This window comes from Leopardus geoffroyi, chromosome D2 (genome assembly GCF_018350155.1).
Source record: "Leopardus geoffroyi isolate Oge1 chromosome D2, O.geoffroyi_Oge1_pat1.0, whole genome shotgun sequence".
NCBI lineage: Eukaryota > Metazoa > Chordata > Mammalia > Carnivora > Felidae > Leopardus > Leopardus geoffroyi.
Window position 1 is genome coordinate 4,936,402 of NC_059334.1, and position 20,930 is coordinate 4,957,331.

A 20,930-nucleotide genomic window follows, 5' to 3' on the forward strand; every position below is an offset into this window, starting at 1 on the left:
ACGCAGGGGAAAGGGGTCGGTACTGGAGATGCCCTCGCTTGAGCTACACAGACTTCCGATGGCAGAAAAGGGAGGGCGATCTGGCAGAGAACCCGACCCAAGGAGAACACAGACTTACGAAGGAGGCCTGAGGAGCGGTTCCAGAAAGGCATAGGGCTTGCACATTCTCTAGTCACTCTGAGAAATCGAATTTTCTGTGTACATCCGGAGTGAGGACCAGCTCCACAAACTCTAGTTTCCACAGCACTGCAAGCCTCTACCCTTCCAGGCGATCTCCCTCCATCCCTACCCCACTCGGCAGGTGCGCTCAGAGCTGGAAGGCCAGCTCAGCACGGAAGGATTCTGAGAGGGGGGTGGGGGGTGCCCTACCCTGTTCTGAATACAAAGACCTATTCGAGTCCACCAGGCCTCAGTGGTACTGGGCTTTCTGCTACTTCTCCTTCACTCGGAGCTGAGGCTGCCTCTAAGACACTTCACGTTCCCTGTTGCTCTTGGCCTCGTGGAAGCATTCTACTACTTTGACCTCAAGCCTACGTGCAGGGACCTCTGGGGGGGGGGGGGCAACTGGGCCCTTCTTCCTAGAGGCAACAGAGTCCCCCCCAGGCTCTCTGGCCTTCTTTTCAGTCTTTTGTCTTACAGCCATGGCTGGGCCTTAGATTCAAGGTTGGAATTTGAGTTCTATCTGAATTCTTTCGTGAGTTTCCGGGAAACTAGCCTCTGCCTTGATTTGGGGGGGGGGGGGGAAGGGGTATAATAATAATTAATTATTATTAATTTATGGTATTGGGGAAGACTTTGCGATATCTCATCACAATCCAACAGCCAATGTTTTATTATTACACGCTTAATATTTTAGAAAATTAGAGAGGGTAATAGCGCTTTCTTTGGCCAAAGATTCAGTAACAGTGCTTTCTTTGGCCACAATGTTTTAGTGACACTCTTTTATAACTCAAAAATATGTGTGCAATTAACTTCCTCTGTCTCTTCTGATAGTCTGACTTTATTAGTGGGTCAACAGAATGGTTTGCGTTGCCCCTATATGTTAGAGACAGTGCATTATCTGTGTTTTGAGCCCATTTTATATCCCTTAGGAATCCCAGGAGCCTTTGAACACTTACATGATGCCATTTTTTTTTTTTTTTTGAGTTAACTCAACTGAGAAGGTAAAGGAAAAACAGACAATATTTCTGCCTGAAACACGGAGCTTTGCCTTGGTCTGAAAATTCGAGGAGTTGCCAAATTTGACAGCATCCAATCCAGCTAATTTCTTTTAATATGAGAATAACTAAAAATATGAAAAACGTAATTATTTCCCCCCTCCTCGGATTTAAAATTGCTTTGCTCTGTCTGAATCTCTTACTTGGCACTGAACCTGTTTCTTCAGGAAGTAGGGCAGAATTTTAAAGCGCAGATCATAAGAACAAACTCTGCCTTCATTATTAAATATTTGAATATTCTTCATATTCATCAAAGCACTACAGTTAGCAGAAGCTTGTCTTTAACAAGTTCAGGAAGGGAGGTCTAATTTCTGGCTTTCCATTTGAAGAAGATTTTCTTCAGATGTCTTCAGATTTTTTAAGTCAGAAAGATACCCAAAGAATATACGAATAAACACCCCTTTTTGTACATACATCCTGGCAATAATTCAGGTTGACCCTCAACTTGCTAAGGTATTTTTTTTATTTTAGCCAACTATTTGAGTCAAAAGAAAATCAATCCAGTACTCTTATTTTTGTATCCTCCCCCCCAGATTCAGAGCCCAAACACATGTGTTTTCTAGGTTATCATTAAAACTTCATATAATTAGGGGCACTTAGGTGGCTCAGTCAGTTAAGCACCCGACTTCAGCTCTGGTCATGATCTCACAGCTCGTGGGTTCGAGCCCCATATCAGGCTCTGTGCTGACAGCTCAGAGCCTGGACCCTGCTTCAGATTCTGTGTTCCTCTCTCTCTCTCTCTCTCTCTCTCTCTGCCTCTCCCTCGCTTGCACTGCCTCTCTGTCAAAAATAAACATAAAAAAATTTTAAGTTCATATAATTAATTATAAGATATTAATACCCTTTATTTACATATATTTCTTTCCAAGCCCTCACTGCTTGATTCCGTTATTTCTCTCTACAACATCCTATCCAAGTAGAAAAGGAAGGGGAATCCCGTCTCTGAAGATACCAACGCATAATACGTATCAGTTTATAAACACTTCCGCATCAATCATTTTTTGGTTCCGACCTTCGCCGCACCCTCCGACGTACGCGAGTCAGTCAGGTGTCATTTTCTTCAATGTACAAACGCGGGGACCAGAATCAGAAAAGTGGAGGGGCTGCCTGTGTTCTGCACTGAACACATCAAAGAGCCAGCTTTGCCAGCTCGTCCGTGGCTTTGCACTGGGGAGCCACCAAAGACGCGGCGAACAACTCTCGATCACAGAAGCGAAGGCCGCAATGGTCTTTAGAGTGCGCTTTGGAGCTTTGCTCCATTTTCCTTGTGTGACACTTTTCCCGTGCCGTTATTTGGCCAAACATACTGCGAAGTACCTCCCAGACTACACGGACTAGAAACAGCTCTACGTGTGCCCTTCTCCACAGAACTCCAGGGGGGTGGCTGGATTGGGGGATTAGTTTTTCTTCGGTTTTACACTTTGAAAGCCTTGCTCCAACTCTCAAAGGATGCTGTTAAACACAGAATAAATATTGAATTGTCTCTCCATCCTCACGGCCTTTGTGGTAGCAAATAAATGTTTCTGTGAAGGAGTTTGCTCCCTGAGGACCCACAAGGGGGTGGTTAGAAAGTGTCCACAAATTAGAGGCAATGGAAGATCACTAACCACAAGTAATAGATGCTATAAAAAAAAAAAAGGAAAATACATAAAATCGTTTTTATATGCATACACATTCTGGACTCTGACCAGGTTGGCTACCGTGTGTTTTCCCAATTCCGAGCATTTTTGTGTATACAAAGATGCTTTCATAACGGCAATCTGTGTAGGATAAATATCATCCACAATTACATGACTTATTTTAACTTCGAACAGTAGAATGGTGTTAACAGGAGAGAAAACGAAACATTTTTTAATGCCTTCAAGCTCCTGAATCGGTAGTCATTCTGAAAGACTTTTCTGATTTTAATAAACAAAAAAGAAAGAAAGAAAATGTAGGATAAAAACATCGATTCAGCCTTGGAAACCATTCCCAGTGAGGGAGGAGACAGGCATGTATCCTCTCCAATCATTCCCGTGTCTTCCCTTCATGTGAAAATCCTCAAGAATTTCATGGTCACACACCATCTATCCGGTTCTCTCTCGGGCGGGTCAAGATTGACGTGGCAGAAGCAGACATCAGGTCCCCACTCAGAACGTTTCTTCTCTCTGTCCTACCTCACAAACACTCCATGTGCCTTCCCAGGCTCGTTTCAGAACCGCTGTCTCCTTCCTCGGAAATCTACCCCTTTGCTCCATCCCGTTGATTCCATGTCCACCTTGTCTCAAACCCACGTCTTTTCTGCCTCCCCTGACGATGTGCCACCTGAGCCTTTATTGCCCTTCAGAGAGACCCCGGGATGCTGCACAGACTGTAGCAATAGCACACAAACTTACCCCTCCTCCGCTCAGTGCCCATCCATCCCTCTGAGAACACGTACTGCTCAACGTCCTACAGAACTGTTAGGAGCACGTCCTTTTTCTGCTTAGAACTTTTCACGGGCTGCTTATTGCCTGCCACATAAAGTGATGATGATGTCATCTTGTGTTGATTTGCCCCGGGCCACCAACAATCGCACATGCAGAACAGATCAGCGCAGACCCCGATCACCGGTCTTCCTCAGGTGCCCTGCGTTCCTCCTCTCACATCCAAACCCTATCCGATTCTTGGAGCTCTGCGTGGACGCTGGCTGTCCCGAAGCCTTTCCTGAAACCGCACTGCACGACATCTGCTCGTGTCCTGACGCCCATCACCTTGTACCCCCATGCATGTGTGAGGGAGTGCGTGTGTCTGTATAGAAAACTATGTTCTCAGGGTCAAACCTCCTGAGACTCGACTCTGGGCTATTTATGTGACGGGGGGCAGGGACTAATCTTTGGTGTCCCGGTATTATGGGGAAGGGAGGACGGGCAGTAGCAACCCCACAAGGTTTCTGGGAAGCAGATGGGTGAATACACGTAAGTGCTCAGGGTGAGGGGAGGCCTGTATTGCGCACACCGTCCCCTCCCTAGTGTGGCCGGGCCTCAGGAAGGGACTCTGTCAATGTCTCAACACAGCAGGGAACACATGCGTATGGTGGACACATCTGTGTGGAGTAAACCCTGTGATGGGGGGGGGGGGGGATAAGTCCCCCCGTGCGCTTTCCAGCATCTTTGCAGAATGCTGTGAAAGACCATCATTTACTGATGATCTCAGCACCTTCCCCACCTTGCTTCACGATGTGGATGGAAAGACTAATGGAACCTGAAGTGTGTAACACAGTGTCCCCTACAAGAATACCTCTGCTCTTGGGGCGCCCGGGGGACTCAGTCGGTTAAGCGTCCAACTTCGGCTCAGGTCATGATCTCATGGTCCATGAGTTCGAGCCCCATGTCGGGCTCTGTGCTGACAGCTCAGAGCCTGGAGCCTGCTTCAGATTCTGTGTCTCCCTCTCTCTCTGCCCCTCCCCTGCTCATGCTCTGTCTCTGTCTCAAAAATAAATAAAAACATTTAAAAATTTAAAAGAAAAAGAATACCTCCGCTCTTGATGAGAATGGGAGTGGTTATTCGTGCTCATACTGTGTCTCCTCACATTAGAGCTTTGGTGGCAAGAAACACAGTGGGCGAGACATGGGCAGTGGGTCCAGGGAACGTCATCTCATGGCTGTATTTAATCTTCTTTTTATTTTTTTAAATGTATTTATTTTGGGGGGAGAGAGAGAGAGAGAGGGAGAGAGGGGGAGAGAGAGAGAGAGCGGGCGCACAAGCAGGGGAGCGGCAGAGAGAAGCAGAGACAGAATCCCAAGCAGGTTCTATGCCATCAGTGAAGAGCCTGATGTGGGGTTCAAACTCACAAACTGTGAGATCATGATCTGAGCTGAGATCAAGAGTCGGCCACTCAACCGACTGAGCCACCCAGGTACCCTTGTATTTACAATTATTTTAATCATACTCTGGGGTGACTGGGGGGCTCCATCAGTTAAGTGCCCAACTCTTGATTTCGCCTCAGGTCATGATCTCAAGATTGTGGGATCGATCCAGCCCTGTGTTGCTCTCTGCACTGAGTGTGGAGTCTCCTTAAGATACTCTCTCTCATTCTCATTCTCTCTCTCTCTCTCTCTCCCCCACTTGCAATCTCTTCTCTTTCTTCCTCTGTCTCAAAAAAATGAAAATGCTTTTTGAGTGATCTGCATTCTTGAGCAGGAGAGATGAGGAATTAATGAACGGAGGAAATATTAGAGTGTGTATGTGCCAACCGATGACACTCAACACTTTGGGGCACCTCTCTGTCCACCACTTGACTATGTGCCTTTAAGGGAGGAGGATGCTGACTCTAGGTTGTGCATTGAAATGTATTAAAAGGACTGGCTACAGAATCAAAAAGTCAACATTCAGAGACATATGGTATTTATTTAGGGGATTCTTAGACTCTGATGTGTAACATTAATCCAGGCACAGACAGAATGAAACCTACGATTTCTCCAAATGGCACTCATGTCTAAACACCAGCTTTATAAATACTGAATTACTCATCAACCTGGAATATGTGTATTTTTTAGGGAGTACCTATGTTTAGCATCTCAAGTTTCTAAGGAAAGGACATCCACAGTGGACACATTTTGTCAAATATATGGGTTCCACATACATGTATGTTAAGTTATAAACACTTCCATTTTTGCTAAAATACTGAAGTTCCTTCCCATTGATAATTTTTGTGGTCCCATGTGAAAAAGAAGAGTGTCCCGGGGCGCCTGGGTGGCTCAGATCAGTTAAGCGTCCGACTTTAGCTCAGGTCATGATCTCACAGTTTGTGGGTTCAAACCCCGGGTCGGGCTCTGTGCTGACAGCTCAGATCCTGGAGCCTGGTTGGGATTCTGTGTCTCACTCTCTCTGCCCTTCCCCGGCTCATGCTCTGTCTTTCCTTCTCTCTCAAAAATAAATAAACATTAACAAAACTAAATAAAGGTTTAAAGTTTTGTTCTTCTCTGTGTACTTGAGTCCAACTTTTGACACCCTGCCATGGGCTCAGGACGGTGCCTTCCTCTGGCTAACCACCCTACACAGGGAATATTTATCAGAGGCTCCTCATGGGTCCTCTCCTGGGAGCCTGGATGTAAATCTGCCCTATTAGCTTAAACACTGGTCTCCTGACCCCAGGCCCTTTCTCTTCCCCCATCTTTTTTTCCAATAATATCGTATGGTCAGGATGCTTGGTCTACGGATGGACACCCAATCTGAATCAACAAGGGGAGAGAAGACATTTTCCAGGAGGGTTTCCTACACTTGCTCAGGAAGAGATATCTTCTCTTCATCTGTTCCAAGATCCCTGTCATGTGTCACCCATCTCATAAAAAATAGTCCCTGCGTGAGGAGAAAAGCAGTTGGAGTTTGGACATGCTACTTGGGTTATAAAAGCAATGGCTGAACACCCATGTTCCTAACAGCATTATTCACAATACCAAAGGAGTGGAAGTAATCCAACCATCCATCAACAGATGAACAGATAAACTGTGGATTATACATACACTGGTAAGGAAGGGGATTTTGACGCGGGCTGCATCACAGGTAAGCCTTGACGACATGGTGCGCATGACGTAAACCAGTCACAAAAAGACAAATACTGATTGCCTTTCTGTGAGTAATGAGAGTAGTCACATTCCTAGAAATAGAAAGCAGAATGTTGCCACGAGGGGCTGCAGGGACAGGAAAACAGGGAGTTGTTAAGGGGTGTAGAGCTTGAGTTTTACAAGATGAAAAATTCTGGAGATTAGCTGCACAACCCTGTGAACATACATAACACCACTGAACTGTGCATTTAGAAATGGTTAAGACGGTAAACGTCATATTATGTGCGTCTTACCATGTTTTTTAAAAAGCAATGGTAAATGTATGAGAAATGTAGTTCTGCTAAATTTCTAAGATTTCAGTGTGTGAGAAGTGAAAGATGTTTGAAGAATACAGACTAACAGAAAACAGTGGTACCAACCCAAGCCCAAAATGAGGATGAGGGGAAGAACCTCATCTAAGCACGTGTTCTTACATCTCTGTTCAGGGAAACAAGCAAGAAAAATGCTTACAGAAACATTTGGCATTTCATACCATTATTTGACACAAATTATTTGGGTAATGGCCATAACCCTTCACACTATCTTAAAGAATGGAAAAGTCCATCACCTAAATAGCTTTCTCTCACACAGGTTTCATTTCAAAAGGTACAATGATTTCCTTTGAATTAACACAGTAAAGTCCTTCTAGTTGGATGTATTCAGCTATTGGTAATTGGTTGCATTGATTTCATTTTTTAAGTCACAAAACATGTCCGTGACATGATTGAGTTTCCTTCCTATTCTGTGATGTAAATATCTGCTAGCCTACACAGAGGAGTAGCACGGTACTTTGGGACAGCAATGCAACCAGAAGTTCAGGCGTGGGTGGGAGTCCTGCTCTTCCTCAGGGTAACCCTGAAGAATAACCTAAAATATCCAGGTCCCAGCTTATCTTTCCTCACTATGAAAGAATTCATCGAAAATAGGGCACATTTTTTCAAGAAGGGCCAAAGAGTAAATATTTTAGGCTCTTACCCTTTGTGGAACAAAAGGTAAAACCAAGAGGAAACAAATTTCCACAAATGTTTTTTAAGTGGCCAAATGCAAAATATGATAAAATAATTGCATATCTATAAATATATATAAATTGGTAACACAGGCTTACTAATGAGAAGAAGGGAATCCCCTTTTTGGGAAAACATTTTCCTTTCCTGGAGTTCAAAGTCAGTGTTCCTTATCAATTCAACTGCAGATATCTTTTGTGAAAACCATTTTTAGCTCATGGGCAATACTAAATCCAGCAAGAGGGCAGCTTTTCTGCACTGGCTGCAGCAATGTTCTAGGATCTAGGAATCCCAAAAGTCTTTTTTACCCACCTTAAGTGTCATGCTTCTGGAATGTACCTTCTAATCTCTTTTGCTGGAAGTCAATTCCTCTGCTCAATTTAAGCATCAGCTTATCTAGCCGAATGGTTTTAAAAACCATCTACACATGATAACTTCCAACTTTTTCTCTCCGCTCTCGGATATATTTTTATATCAATCTCAGCTTTGTCCTCATCATTTACCCTTTGATGTCTAAGAGGTACCTCCAATGAAACAATTCCTAAAATTGTCACCCATCCTGATCATCGTCTTCTCGGTAAATGACACCTTCACTCACCCATGCATTCAAGCCAGAAATCTAGGAGCTATCCTAGATCATTCCCGTAAGCCTCCTCCACACCATCAAGCCATCAGCATCAGTTTGAATACCTCTCGTACAGCAAATAAGAGAGCATTCAAGGAGGTTGAGAATCTTTAGAGCTGTATTAGACACAGAAGTAATCAAAAGCGTTCTCGTTATACAAGCGATTATAAGTGTTACAAAGGAGCCCACCCAAACACAGCCACCTCCTTCCACCTCCATCACTGTCACCTTGGTCCAAGCCACGCCCGTGTCTTACCTGAACTACTCTTGCTTCCTAGCTGGTGTTTCAACCCTAGCTTCACCCCTCCAACCCACTCTCTCCAGAGGCAAAATGATCATCTGAAACACAAACTAGGTTCTGTCATTCCTTGCTTAAGCTTTTCCATAGCTTCCCACCTATTAATTTGGCACCTCTTATGATCTGCTCATCATGTTTCTGGTACTGTTCACATTGCTGGGAACTTGGCAGCAACCTAGATGGACAAAAAGCCCTGCCGAACGTAAGCCACATTCTAAAGAGGGGAAATCGATAATAAGCAAAGCAGGGGGAAGAAAAGGAAATTATGTAGCATGTTACGATAAACGAGAAATGCTCTGGAAAAAAAATAAATCACAGAGGTGTAAAGGAGTTTGGAAGAAAGAGTGGCGACTTTAAATAGGATGGTCAGGGATAGGTCCCCACTGTGAAGGTGCCCTTTGAGTAAGGACCGGAAAGAGAGGAGGCGGCAAGCAGGTGGAGTCTGCTGGGAACAGCCTCGCAGGGAGAGGAAAGACCAGGTGCCAAGGAGCAGAGAGGAAACCGTGAGGGAGGGAGAGAGAAATCAGAGGGCTCAGAGAGATGACAGGCAGGGTTATGGCACCCTTGCAGACCCTGGACGAGGCGCGTGGCAGGAAAGACCAGGGCTCTTCGGCTGGAGAGGACAGGGGCTGCCGTGGGTGACGGGGACCTTCTGCAGGGGAGCAAGGGCCCCCTTGGGACCAGCGAGAACTCTACCGCAGCACTTGTGGGGCGATGTTAGGGTGGAGCCAAAAGATGCTCAGCTTCTGTGAGGCGGGACAGCGAAGAACCCAGAGTGACTGCCTAGTTTCCAGTGTGATCAACTGAAGATCAGAGCTACCATCACCCAGGATGGGAAGTCTGCGGGGAAGAGGGATTTGGGGTACTTATTAGGAGCTTGGTTTTGCTCGGGATGCCTCTGAGATGCACAGAAGACATCCCATCAGCGATGTCAAGCAGGCAGCTGGGTGGGCAGAGAGGAAGAGGCAAGAGATACGTGTTTGTTGGCCATTCTTGCACAGAACAGGACCAGCTGGCTGGGGAGGAGCAGTCAGCAGAGGTGGAGGTAAACAGGAGGGGGTCCTGTCGGAGAAGCTGAGGGGAGACGGGCTCCCATGAGGAAGGACCGATTAACTGGGCCAAATGCTGCATGGGCGTCGAGTAGACTCGGGAGGTCTTCCCAAGACGGGAACGCACCCACACGGCACGATCGCCATCGACTCTGACTTCATCTGGGACCATCCCTCCTTCAGCAGGACGGAGCCCCCGTCCACCTGCCTGGTTCTGCTCGCCCGTCTCACCCTCTAGCACTCTCCCTCATCCCCGGCTGCTCTGCTCTCTGTGGCCGCAGCATCTCGACACTGGGTTCCCTGCACAGAATGCTTTCTCCTCTTTATGACTTTTTACCAATACAGTCTGTTTTCACGACCGTGCACTCTAAGATCCCAACATTGCCAATATTCTCTCCAGATCTCCCCATTTACTCTGTATCTCACTACTTTATTCCCCTCACTGTATAGGATTTTTTGACACTCCAAAATTACCAGCTTTTTATTGATTTCCTCACATGAGAGCAAAGATCTAGTCTGCCTTGTGGTTTCTTTTTAGTTTTTTTAATTTTCAAGAGAGAGAGAGAGAGCAAGCATGCACGAGTCGGGGTGGGGCGAGAGAGAGAGGGAGAGAGAGAGGGAGAAAGAGAGGGAGAGAGAGAGGGAGAAAGAGAGGGAAAGAGAGGGAGAGAGAGGGAGAGAGAGGGAGGGAGGGAGGGAGGGAGAGACAGAGAGAGACAATCTTAAACAGGCTCCGTGCTAAGTGTGGACCCCGACATGGGACTCCATCCTACGACCCCATGATCATGACTTGAACCAAAATCAAGAGTCAGACGCTCAACCAATAAGCCACCCAGGCACCCCTGTCTTGTTCTGTTTTATCCCAGACTAGAACATGGACTGATGCAGTAGGTGTTCAATAAAAAGTTGCTAAATAAACTAATTCATCTGTATTTCAGTAGATTAACAAAATTGGGATACAATACTCTGATAAGCAATCCCAGCCTAGAAGTACAGAGGAAGAAAGCTGGGATACACTTTCATGCGATAGTATGATGAAGGAGTTTTTCAAGTTATTTTCAATTGCAATGGTGCCAAAAATAGAAACGTTCCTCCACCCATCCAAGGCATGGTTCACCATGAGGAAGACTGCACTTGTGCATGCCCTCCAATATGGCCTTCCATCCACCTAAGAACCGTGCTGTACGAGGGCCCTGTGCTATTTTTCAAAGTTCCGGGCGTCTGTAACAGCAATGGCACTGTCTTCACACGAGTCCCAGCACAGGGAAGGCGCTTTGGTTGTTTACTGACTGAGCGAGCTAATGTTGAACTCTGGAATGAAGAGTAGCTGGTGAATGGTCAAGGAGAACGTTCTCATCCACTCTTTTCCCAGCGTCCTTCTCAAGAGGGTTTCCTTTTGGGAGGTCCACTTATCGGAGAAATCTCTTCTGGAAAATCTCCCTAATGAAGTTGAGGGAAGGACTAGGCGTGGGGTGTGGGCAGGCTCCACGTTTGATGGCCTGGCCCACACTTTCATGTTCCTCTGCTGTCTTACGCCCATTGTTTGCTGCTGCTAAGGCAGTAAATGTTGTTGGTCTTAGCTGCAAACCCAAGTCGAGGAAACTTTGAAGTGTTTTCTGCTGCTTACCGTCACCTACTGTTCCTGTCGGCAAACTGAGATAAAGCTGATGGACAGAGGTGTCTGCTCTAATTCCTTTATTGACACACGGTCCTGTCTTCAAACACCAGTGTAAATGAATAAGCACTGAGATAGTAATGTGTCAGTAATAGGCTGCCAGATAAATGCCATTGTTTACGCACTGATCCCTGCTTCCTAAGGCCCAAACAGCTCCAAAATCTTACAAATTAGCACCTCACTGAGATCAAAGAATTGTCTTTTCTCTCTGCAATTACCTGCTTGAGAAGCTGAGCAAGCAAATGAGACTGTTCAAGCTGTCTCTCTCCAGCACAAACCTTTCTTTGGAGAACAAATGGTAGAATTATACACTTTTTTTCAGAAGGGGGTGGTTGAGAATAAGAGACTTTTACTTTATTGGGCCATAGGAGAGCAAGGGGACTCTGCAGTTTAATTTTTTTTATGTTACTCACAGCTATCCTTTCCCCATTACAACTCTCGTTTCAAAAACCAGTGGATGGAGCTATGTTCACCCTTAACAGCCAGTCTTGAGATCCTATTAAAGTTTAAATTACAAAGGCAAAAATGATTTTAAATTTAAATGACACCGTAGTACCTACAGCTTCGAGCAAAACGCATCTTCCCATGTGGGAAAATTAGTATTTTCTGAAGGACTGAAAATTTAGACTACAAATCTAATTTCATTCTTGGTGTGTCTTAAATAGACACGTGCACCATTAACTCTCTCTAAATAAAAATTTTTAAAAAATGCATCATTCCATTTGTTCATGAAGTAAATTTCCTTGCCTTGACACATATTCTATTAGCCTGTGTCCAAAAAGATGTTTTTTGGAGACACTGAGAGATGAGAGAATAGAAATTATGTACAGAACATCACTGACTTTATACTGCTTAGGAATCACGTCTTTCATATAAGCCATACAACCCCAAAACAAGAAATCAAATGGACAAACTGTATGGTTTAGCAAAAGACTAGCTTATTTATAAAAAAAGACAAGATTCTTGGTGGCAGGCTTTATCTTTTATGTAAATGAAGAAAATATGCTTTCAAATTCTAAGGGTACGATGACCAATCTTAGTCAAAGTCTTGAGTCCTACGGTTAAATAAATTAAAATGGATGATTCTCAGGCGCCTGGGGGGTGCTCAGTTGGTTGAGCTTCCGACTCTTGATTTCGGCTCAGGTCATGATCCCAGGGTCATGGGATTGAGCCCCGTGATAGGCTCTGTGCCCAGCGTGGAGCCTACTTGGGATTCTGTCTCTACCTCTCCCTCGGCCCCATTCCCCCACTCCTGCTCGCTATCTCTCTAAAATAAAGAAATAAAAACAAAAACAAAAAAAGACAGACTATTTTCCCTAGAATCATAAACTTGGGCATCTTTTTTTCAGATACGTATTTTCCTTCGGTTATTCATAACATCCAAGATTTTCAAAGGAGCATTAAATACACTCCTAATGCCAAGGGGTTTGTGAAAATAACCGTGCACTAAGGGAGATTTTTAATACGCTTTGTCTCATTTTCCTAAAGCCACTATCCTTAGGAAAACAATCCGGCGTCCTTGGGAGCAGCCAAAGTTAGAATAAGAACCCCTCCCCCCAGACCTCCCAGGATGCTCGAATCGCTGTATTTCAGGAACGCAGCTGACTCCGACTCACAAACACCGGCCATGGGACCACCACCGAGACTCCAGGAGAACTCGGACAATTGTCATAAAACAAGGAGACTTCTTCAGTAGCCCTTGAAACATGCTTCAATATTCGATTAGATTTGGCCTCTTGCTATCCCTGTGAGCTCCTGATGTTGAAGCACAACATGAGGAAAAGGTAGAAAAGTTAAAGTAGCTCAGGGTAATCAGATGGCTAAGTGACCGCTCCGAGGATATGTATCAGCACGAACACTTTTAACAGACAGCGCTCAAACTTCGGTTTCGTTACTCGAGAAACATGAACTTGTGGCCAAAATGCAGAATTGGCAAAACCGAAGCAACTAGCTATTAACCATTTGGACTGTCCTGTCTTTGAAGGAAGACGAGGTTTCCTGGTACAGATGAAGGTGCGCGGTGTTTGAAGGCGGAGCGCCCAGCAGGGCGCGTGACCCACGCAAGTCATGGAAACGATCAGAGACTCACCGTGCCGCCATCTGATGTAACCTGTCGCTTCAGGCCATCATTCGACGTTACAGAGAGGTTGTGAGGATCTACCTCAGTGAAACAGATTCGCAGACAGCTCTCTGCCGATAAATCTACTCTGTCTTGGGAGATGTGGCTATGTGATGTCACCAGAGCCTCCGAGACCTCCTGTCAGCAGCGGAATTACACTAATGAGTCTGAACAATCAAAACAAGAAGCACGCTTGAGGCACCTGGGTGGCCCAGTTGGTTAAGTGCCGGGTCTTAATCTCAGGGTGGGTCGGGAGTTCAAACCCTGTGTTGGGCTCAGTGCTAGACGTGAAGCCTACTTAACAAAAAAAAAAAAAAAAAGAAGAAGAAGAAGAAGGAAGCATGCTGTATTGACCCATATATTAAGGAACACAATTCTGGCACCGGAGGGGAGGTTTTTCCTTCACATGGGCGCTCATTCTCACTTGCCCCGAAACCGAGATTGTGATATGCGCCAGAAATCCTCAAGTTCTGGCTTGGAAACTGGAGAAGGGGGTCCGCGGAGACACGCACTGAAAGCACCGATGCGCGTCCCAGGGCAGAGACCGTGGTGAGTCACAGATGTTAATCTGCAACATCACCGCGCTATTCAGACTTCAGGCGGTCTGATGGCACTTCCGGGACCTTAACCTTCAGCCTCGACTTAGCAACAACAGAATCTCCACTGTCCTCTGCTTCTCAAGACTGCTAGGAAAGGACAGTAAGGTCCTGCACTTTCCTATTACGTCTCTGTTCGGTCTCCGCAACACAAAACACGGTAGCACATAAATTCTGGCGAGGCATATGGCAACGTCCACGTCTAACTTGCAAGTAACAGTGGAAAAGGAGGAAGGTACAACCTGGGATGGCAGTTCACGACTGAACGGGCTGGGCCGCTCCCGCACGAATGGGTCACCTACACCAGCACCTGAATGCAGGGCCGTCAGCCTGGGTCTGCGGCTCGGCCTCTGCTGGGACCCTCGAGGCACCTGTTGTGGAAAGCTGGAAACAGGGCCCGGCTACAAAACTCATGTTGATTTTCGTCACCCTCTTGAGCAAATATCCTTCACAGATCAATAGTCTCCTGGCTTACTTTTAAGAATGTTTTCTTGTGAATTACCTTTCCTCTCAATGTAGTTTCAAAAACTAATCCATTAAAAATAATCCTTTTCATGAGAAAAATGATGCAATACTGCGTGGTTACATGCTCAGCTTCAAAGATGCCCATTTCTTTTCTTTTTTCCGGCAAGACTTATTTTCAGCTAACTGCCTCGAGGCTAATGATGATCCACTCTGTCCCTCTACCGCAACTTTAGATAATTGTCAACATAATATGAACAGGGTCATAATTTGCGTTGTTCCTTAACTGTGTTGAAAAAATAATTCCAAAATGCACCTTTTTTTAAAACTTCATAAAGCTTAAAATTTATTTTACGGTAGAAATAGTAGGAAATTTTGGTCTTGGTCAATTTTGGTTAAGTATTGAGAGATCTGTGTTGTTTTTTTTTTTTTTTTTTTTTTTTGGAGACAGAGCAAGCAAGCGGTAGAGGGAGAAGACCTCATGCAGGTTCCATGAGTGGTGCAGAGCCCAGGGCGGGGCTCGATCCCACCACCCTGGGACCACTATCTGAGCCGAAATCAGGAGTCAGACGCTCAACCGACTGAGCCACCCAGGCACCCCTTGAGGGGTCATTATTAAATAAAATCTGCAGCAATTGTGCTTTTGAGTGTTCTGTGAGAGATCTCTGGAGTAACTGAGGAAGGGAGGAGAAAAGGCGCATATGGGCCCAGAGGATCCCATGTTTTTCCAGCAGGGTACTGAAAACTCCTTCTTTTGGGGGAGGGCGAGGCAAAGAAGTCCCTCTCCAGTCTCTCCTTACTGTGATTCATTTCTTGGTCTAAGTTCTTGCCCAAACCAGGAGTGGGCTCTCCCCGGAGTCTCTATTGACTTACCGGCTGCCAACCGAGGAGGGTCACGAGGCTCCCAGAATCCATATAATTCTCCCCCCGTGGGCACGCGCAGGGAGCCGTCCGCTGTGTCCCTGCACACCCCACTTCGGGGCTGGCCTGGGCCTGCGGGTGCCGAGAGCCGAAAAGAAAACATTTTCTTTACCTACTTCATACCTCATAAACCAAAATTCATCCCTTCAAATAACACTCAAATTCCATCTTGTTCACGAGTGCCAAACTGAATCCAGCCAAATTTTGCCTTCTTGTTTACCTCCTACACAGCTGCAAACCATAGTCTTCTTACATGAGAGTTCGTCCAAATATGTCACTGACCATCTGCGATCCCGCAGAATAGGAGGGAATAAAAAACATTAAGAAAGTCAGGCCTTTAACGCTCTTGATTCACATGAGTCCTGACCAAAGGTTTAACCAGAACGTTCCCTCAGTGCCACTAAATAAATGTTTGTCCAGTGATGCATTTATGTAACACTTCTCCTTTGAAGACAGAACTTGAGGTGGTTTCCAGAACTATATACACATCAACGGAAGAAAAACAGACCAATCTGTGGAAACTCAAGCAAGGGGAGAGACAGATAAGCCGGGGAAGGAACAGTCAGGTGAGGTGAGGCTGGTGCCCGCGACGCTGGTCCTGGGGTCTTCCCAGACATGCCACGTGTGGGTAGCAAGTCGCAAACAGATCATCCTTACAATCCCGGCAAGCACAGCTCAAAAGCACGCTCGGGCCACGGAGGGCACGGGATGAGCCACGCGGACACCGAGTGCTTGGTGGTCTGCGAGTGGGGATGGGGACTTCTGAGCAGGTGAGACGAATGACAGCGTTGAAGGCGGGGGGGGGGGAATGTCTTTATGGTATTTGATGTGCACTTGGGGCGATTCGCGACCCTGAGGTGCCAGCTCTGAGTGCGTGCGCTCGGGTCCCGTGAGCTGGATGGAGACCGGCGGTCCGTGCGCGGCAGGGAGCAGCGTTTTCCGCCAGGGGCCCCGGCCCACCCGGGCTGCACGCCCTTCAGAGGAATCCCGCCTGCACCAACCAGTCGGCTCACCGCTTACTGTCCACAAGCCTTCCAGAGCTGCCAGCCAATAGGAGCCCCGAGTTCCTGGATTTCTGGAAACTTCCACGCTTCCTCATTCGGAGCGATATGAGAAGGGGTCAGGGATGTGGGGAGACGAGGAGGTTTGTCCTTGACTTCCAGAGGATGGCCCTTTGCAACTCGGAGGCACAGAAGGGCAATTTGAGCTCAGTCGTTGGTGGTCACCTGTCCTATTTACAACAGAGGACTCCGCTTCATAGCCTGCCTGTCATGAGGAACAGAGACTGCCTCTCACTGAATGCCCACTCTGTGCAAGCTGCTGCGTAGACATGAATATTTCGCCAAGGGAAGATGAAAACGCACAGCGCCCCACGGCTTATATAATTGGGGCGGGGGGGGGGGCTTTAAGAAAATTATGAATATAAAATCAGGCACAGGATCGTGCACACAGTCAGCTCCAGGAAGGCGGAGCCTAAGCTTCATTAACGTCACAGAAAATCTCTCCCTGATGTTTTTTTCCCTGTAATCCTCAGAGCAGAGCCAATGATGTAGGTGACTCCATTCATGTGACATATGAGGACACTAAGACCCAGACAGAGATTAACCTACCCAGTTATCGGGGTTTCTAGTTTCTGTAAATAAACATAAAAAAATTCAAATTAACTCTGAATTTCAGATGGATAACCAATGATTTTTTTATGTGTTCCAAAAGATACCTGGAACATATTTATATTAAAAAAAAATCCACTGGGATCGGAAGTTCAAATTTCACTTGATGCGCTGTATTTTCTCTGGCAGTCGCCATCAGTGACATACCTCCAGGCTTTGAAACTCAGGTTTGTTGGACACGAAGGTCAAGCGCATTTCATTCCTTCCTTATTGTAATTAACACATGCTTAAAGATAATCAAGCACAATAATTTTCTCCTTAAATGAAAATAATCTTCTCATTAAAATGTCTACCTTTAACTAACTGAAATTATGTATAACACTCTACTTTTAAAAACTTACTTTTAATTAAACAATAACAGGTATTGCAGAAAAAAATAAGAACCAAACCAAAAAAAGAAAATAAAAACCATAATCTTCTCTTTCATAAATAATTCCCTTTTGTTACTTAGTTTATATATCCTTCTGACTTTTTACATGAATAGTTATATGTTGCTTTTTTTAAGGAAATATAATCAGTACTATCTATCCTGTGACAAAGTGATCCACCCGCCCCCTAATAAAACCTTTATTTTCCTTGTGCTGGGCCCAGTTTATGATGATAGAGGTTTGGCAATCAACTATCAGGATTTGGATTGCAAAAATCAGCAAGGAGAACGCCAGATGTGAAAACTTCCCACCGAAATTCTCACTTCTTTTGAACTCTGAGATTAATTATGTATATCAGATAGCTGACCCTACTACAGTCAGACTTAATGTGAAGTATTTCAGACAGGATGATGCTAGAAGCCCCTCAGAACGGAAACAAACTGGCTTGGTCTCATCCTTAGGACTCACTGCCTCATAGAGAAAAACAAAAACAAAAACAAATCCTTGACGAATGATTTGAGTGCTTATTGCAGACTGAAAATAAAGTAAAGCCATGACCCTTTCAGCAGGAACATATGTCAAACTCCTGTACGAGAATTGTCATCAATTATATATAAAGTGGATGTTAGGTTTTCTTTCAGAGGAAAGGGAAAAGAGAGAAAAAAGGATAAAGTGTCATGAACCTACACCTAGGAAAAAAACGGAGAGAGAGAAGCTTGCAAGTGGGCTTTTGATGAGGTAAAGCTTTTTTCCTCTACAGAATAAGCCCAGAGTGACCCAGATCTTTGCTCAAATGCAGAAATTAAAATGTGTTTACATAAAGCTAAAGAAGTGCCAAATAAAGTATTGGCAAGATGTTCTCCCATGCTTGCGTTATCTTATTTGGCCATGTGACTTTGCTCAGGTTTCCTGAGAATTTCCTGGGACTTTTTGCTGCGTGCACCTGCCCAAGCAGACCAGTTGGCGCAGAGGATGGCTCGTGATGGCCTCTAAAGACGACCTACCCTTGACTCCATCCCTGAAGTCCATCTGCCAACCAACACCTACTGTCGCAGAAGGAGGGGCGAGGCGGCAACACACGCAGTTAAGAGATGCTCCACCATCAGCCAGTAGAATAGAGGACCCCAGAGACTTGGGATCTAGTCATGGACCGAACAACGTCGACACGTAAGCATGTCCTACAATGACAACATAACATCATTACTTACCATAGATCTCACCTGCCAAATACAGTGGCCAGATTTTGTTGGTTGAGTTCACTCTCTGGATGCTTGGCTCTAATTCTGAGTTATTTCAAAACATTGTGGGGTTTTTTTTGTTCTCTTTTCAAAAGTTCCAGATGCATACATCAGTTTGAAATTTCCCTAGGGCACCTGAGTGTCTCAGTTTGTTAAGCTTCCGACTCCTGATTTCGGCTCAGGTCATGATCTCATGGTTTGTGAGATCGAACCCCGTGTTGGGCTCTGTGCTGACAGTGCAGAGCCTGCTTGGGATTCTCTCTTTCCCTCTCTCTCTGCCCCTGCGTTCTCTCTCTCTCTCTCTCTCTCTCTCTCTCTCTCCAATAAACATTAAAAGAAGACATTTCGTTGAGCAGCTTACTTCTGCTGAAAATTTACTACTGAGTGTACAGAACAGACATATCTTTGGGAAGCAGGGACAATCCTGGTAGCAAATTCCTGTTGCCATTTTAAAGATTAAACAGGAAAACTTATTTGTATTCTATTCCTGGAATTTCATATTTGTCAAAATTTCAGTTTTGTTATATATGTCTGTATGTCTTTGTATGGGCGTTTATCTCTACACACAGACCTGGTCAATAAATACATGTACGGGTGGGCATGTCTGCATACATCGACAGGTAGCTATACATACAAAGAGACACAGAGTAGCAAGGGTACTGAAAACGATGAGCTAACATGAGGCAAACTCTCTCTACTCCACTGCTTCTCCGTCTATAGTAGTTAAGAACCAGATTTTGAAAACTTGCTACTGTTATTTTTTTCTAATCCTTTGGGAAACAGAAGTTTTATATCATATAATTAATATTGAAATTCCTGCTCAAGTTTTTTAACTGTGTATTTTCCTTGCTTCCTTCCTAGCAGACCAGTAACAGTCTGAGGCAGAACGCTGCAGGCTAGAGACCACATTCACATCTTGAGTAGAATGGCTCTGGAGTATGAGATTACATGAAACTTTCATTTTCTTAATATTTCATATGGTGTGATGTTCAATGCAGTATTTGTTTTTATAATAAAGAGAAGATAGTAGGGGCGCCTGGGTGGCTCAGTTGGTTAAGCGTCCAACCTCAGCTCAGGTCATGATCTCGCGGTCCGTGGGTTTGGGACCCGCGTCAGGCTCGGTGTTGACAAGCTCAGAGCCTGGAGCCTATTTCAGATTCTGTGTCTCCCTCTCTCTGACCCTCCCCCATTCATGCTCTGTCTCTCTCTGTCTCAAAAATAAATACACGTTAAGAAAAAAAAAATTTAATAAAATTTAAATTAAAAATTAAAAAAAGGTGGGGCACCTGGGTGGCTCAGTTGGTTAAGCATCTGACTCTTGACTTCAGCTCCAGTCATGGTCTCACAGTTTGTGGGTTCGAGTCTCACATCGAGCTCCACACTGACAGTGTGGACCCTGCTTAGGAATCTCTCTTTCTGCCCCTCCCCTGCTTGTACACTCGCTCTCTCTCTCTCTCTCTGTCTCTCTGTCTCTCTAAATAAACATAAAAAAAATTTTTTTAAGGGAAAAAATTAAAAAAATAAAGAGAAGATAGAAAAAGTAATGTTAATTTCAATAAAATAAATTTAGCAAATTTATATACATTTAAAATAGGATATTTTCTCAATTGTTAATCAGTGATTAGTCTGAGTTATCTCTGGTTGAAAATAAACAGAAAGTACTTCTTCCCCTTTGGGAAGAAAGTATTTGCATTTATCAGCATTTCACAATCAGTGGGTATTATTACATGCATAATAAGAAGCAAATTGAAGTTATCCGTTACATCTGTATAAACCCTCATTTAAATTTTTTTAATGTTTATTTTTGAGAGAGAGAGAGAGTGTGAGCAAGGGAGGGGCAGAGAGAGAGAGGGAGACACAAAATCCAAAGCAGGCTCCAGGCTCCGAGCTGTCAGCACAGAGCCTGACGTGGGGCTCGAACCCACGGACGGCGAGATCGTGACCTGAGCCGAAGTCGGACGCTTACGTGACTGAGCCACCCAGGCGCCCCTATATAAATTCTAATTTAAAATAGATGTAATCTGCTACCACCAAAATACCGCTTATTAACTGTCATTCATCGGTCAACACACATTTAAAGAAGCCACAAAGGTTCACCAATAGGTTCCTCAGGGAGCGTGTTTG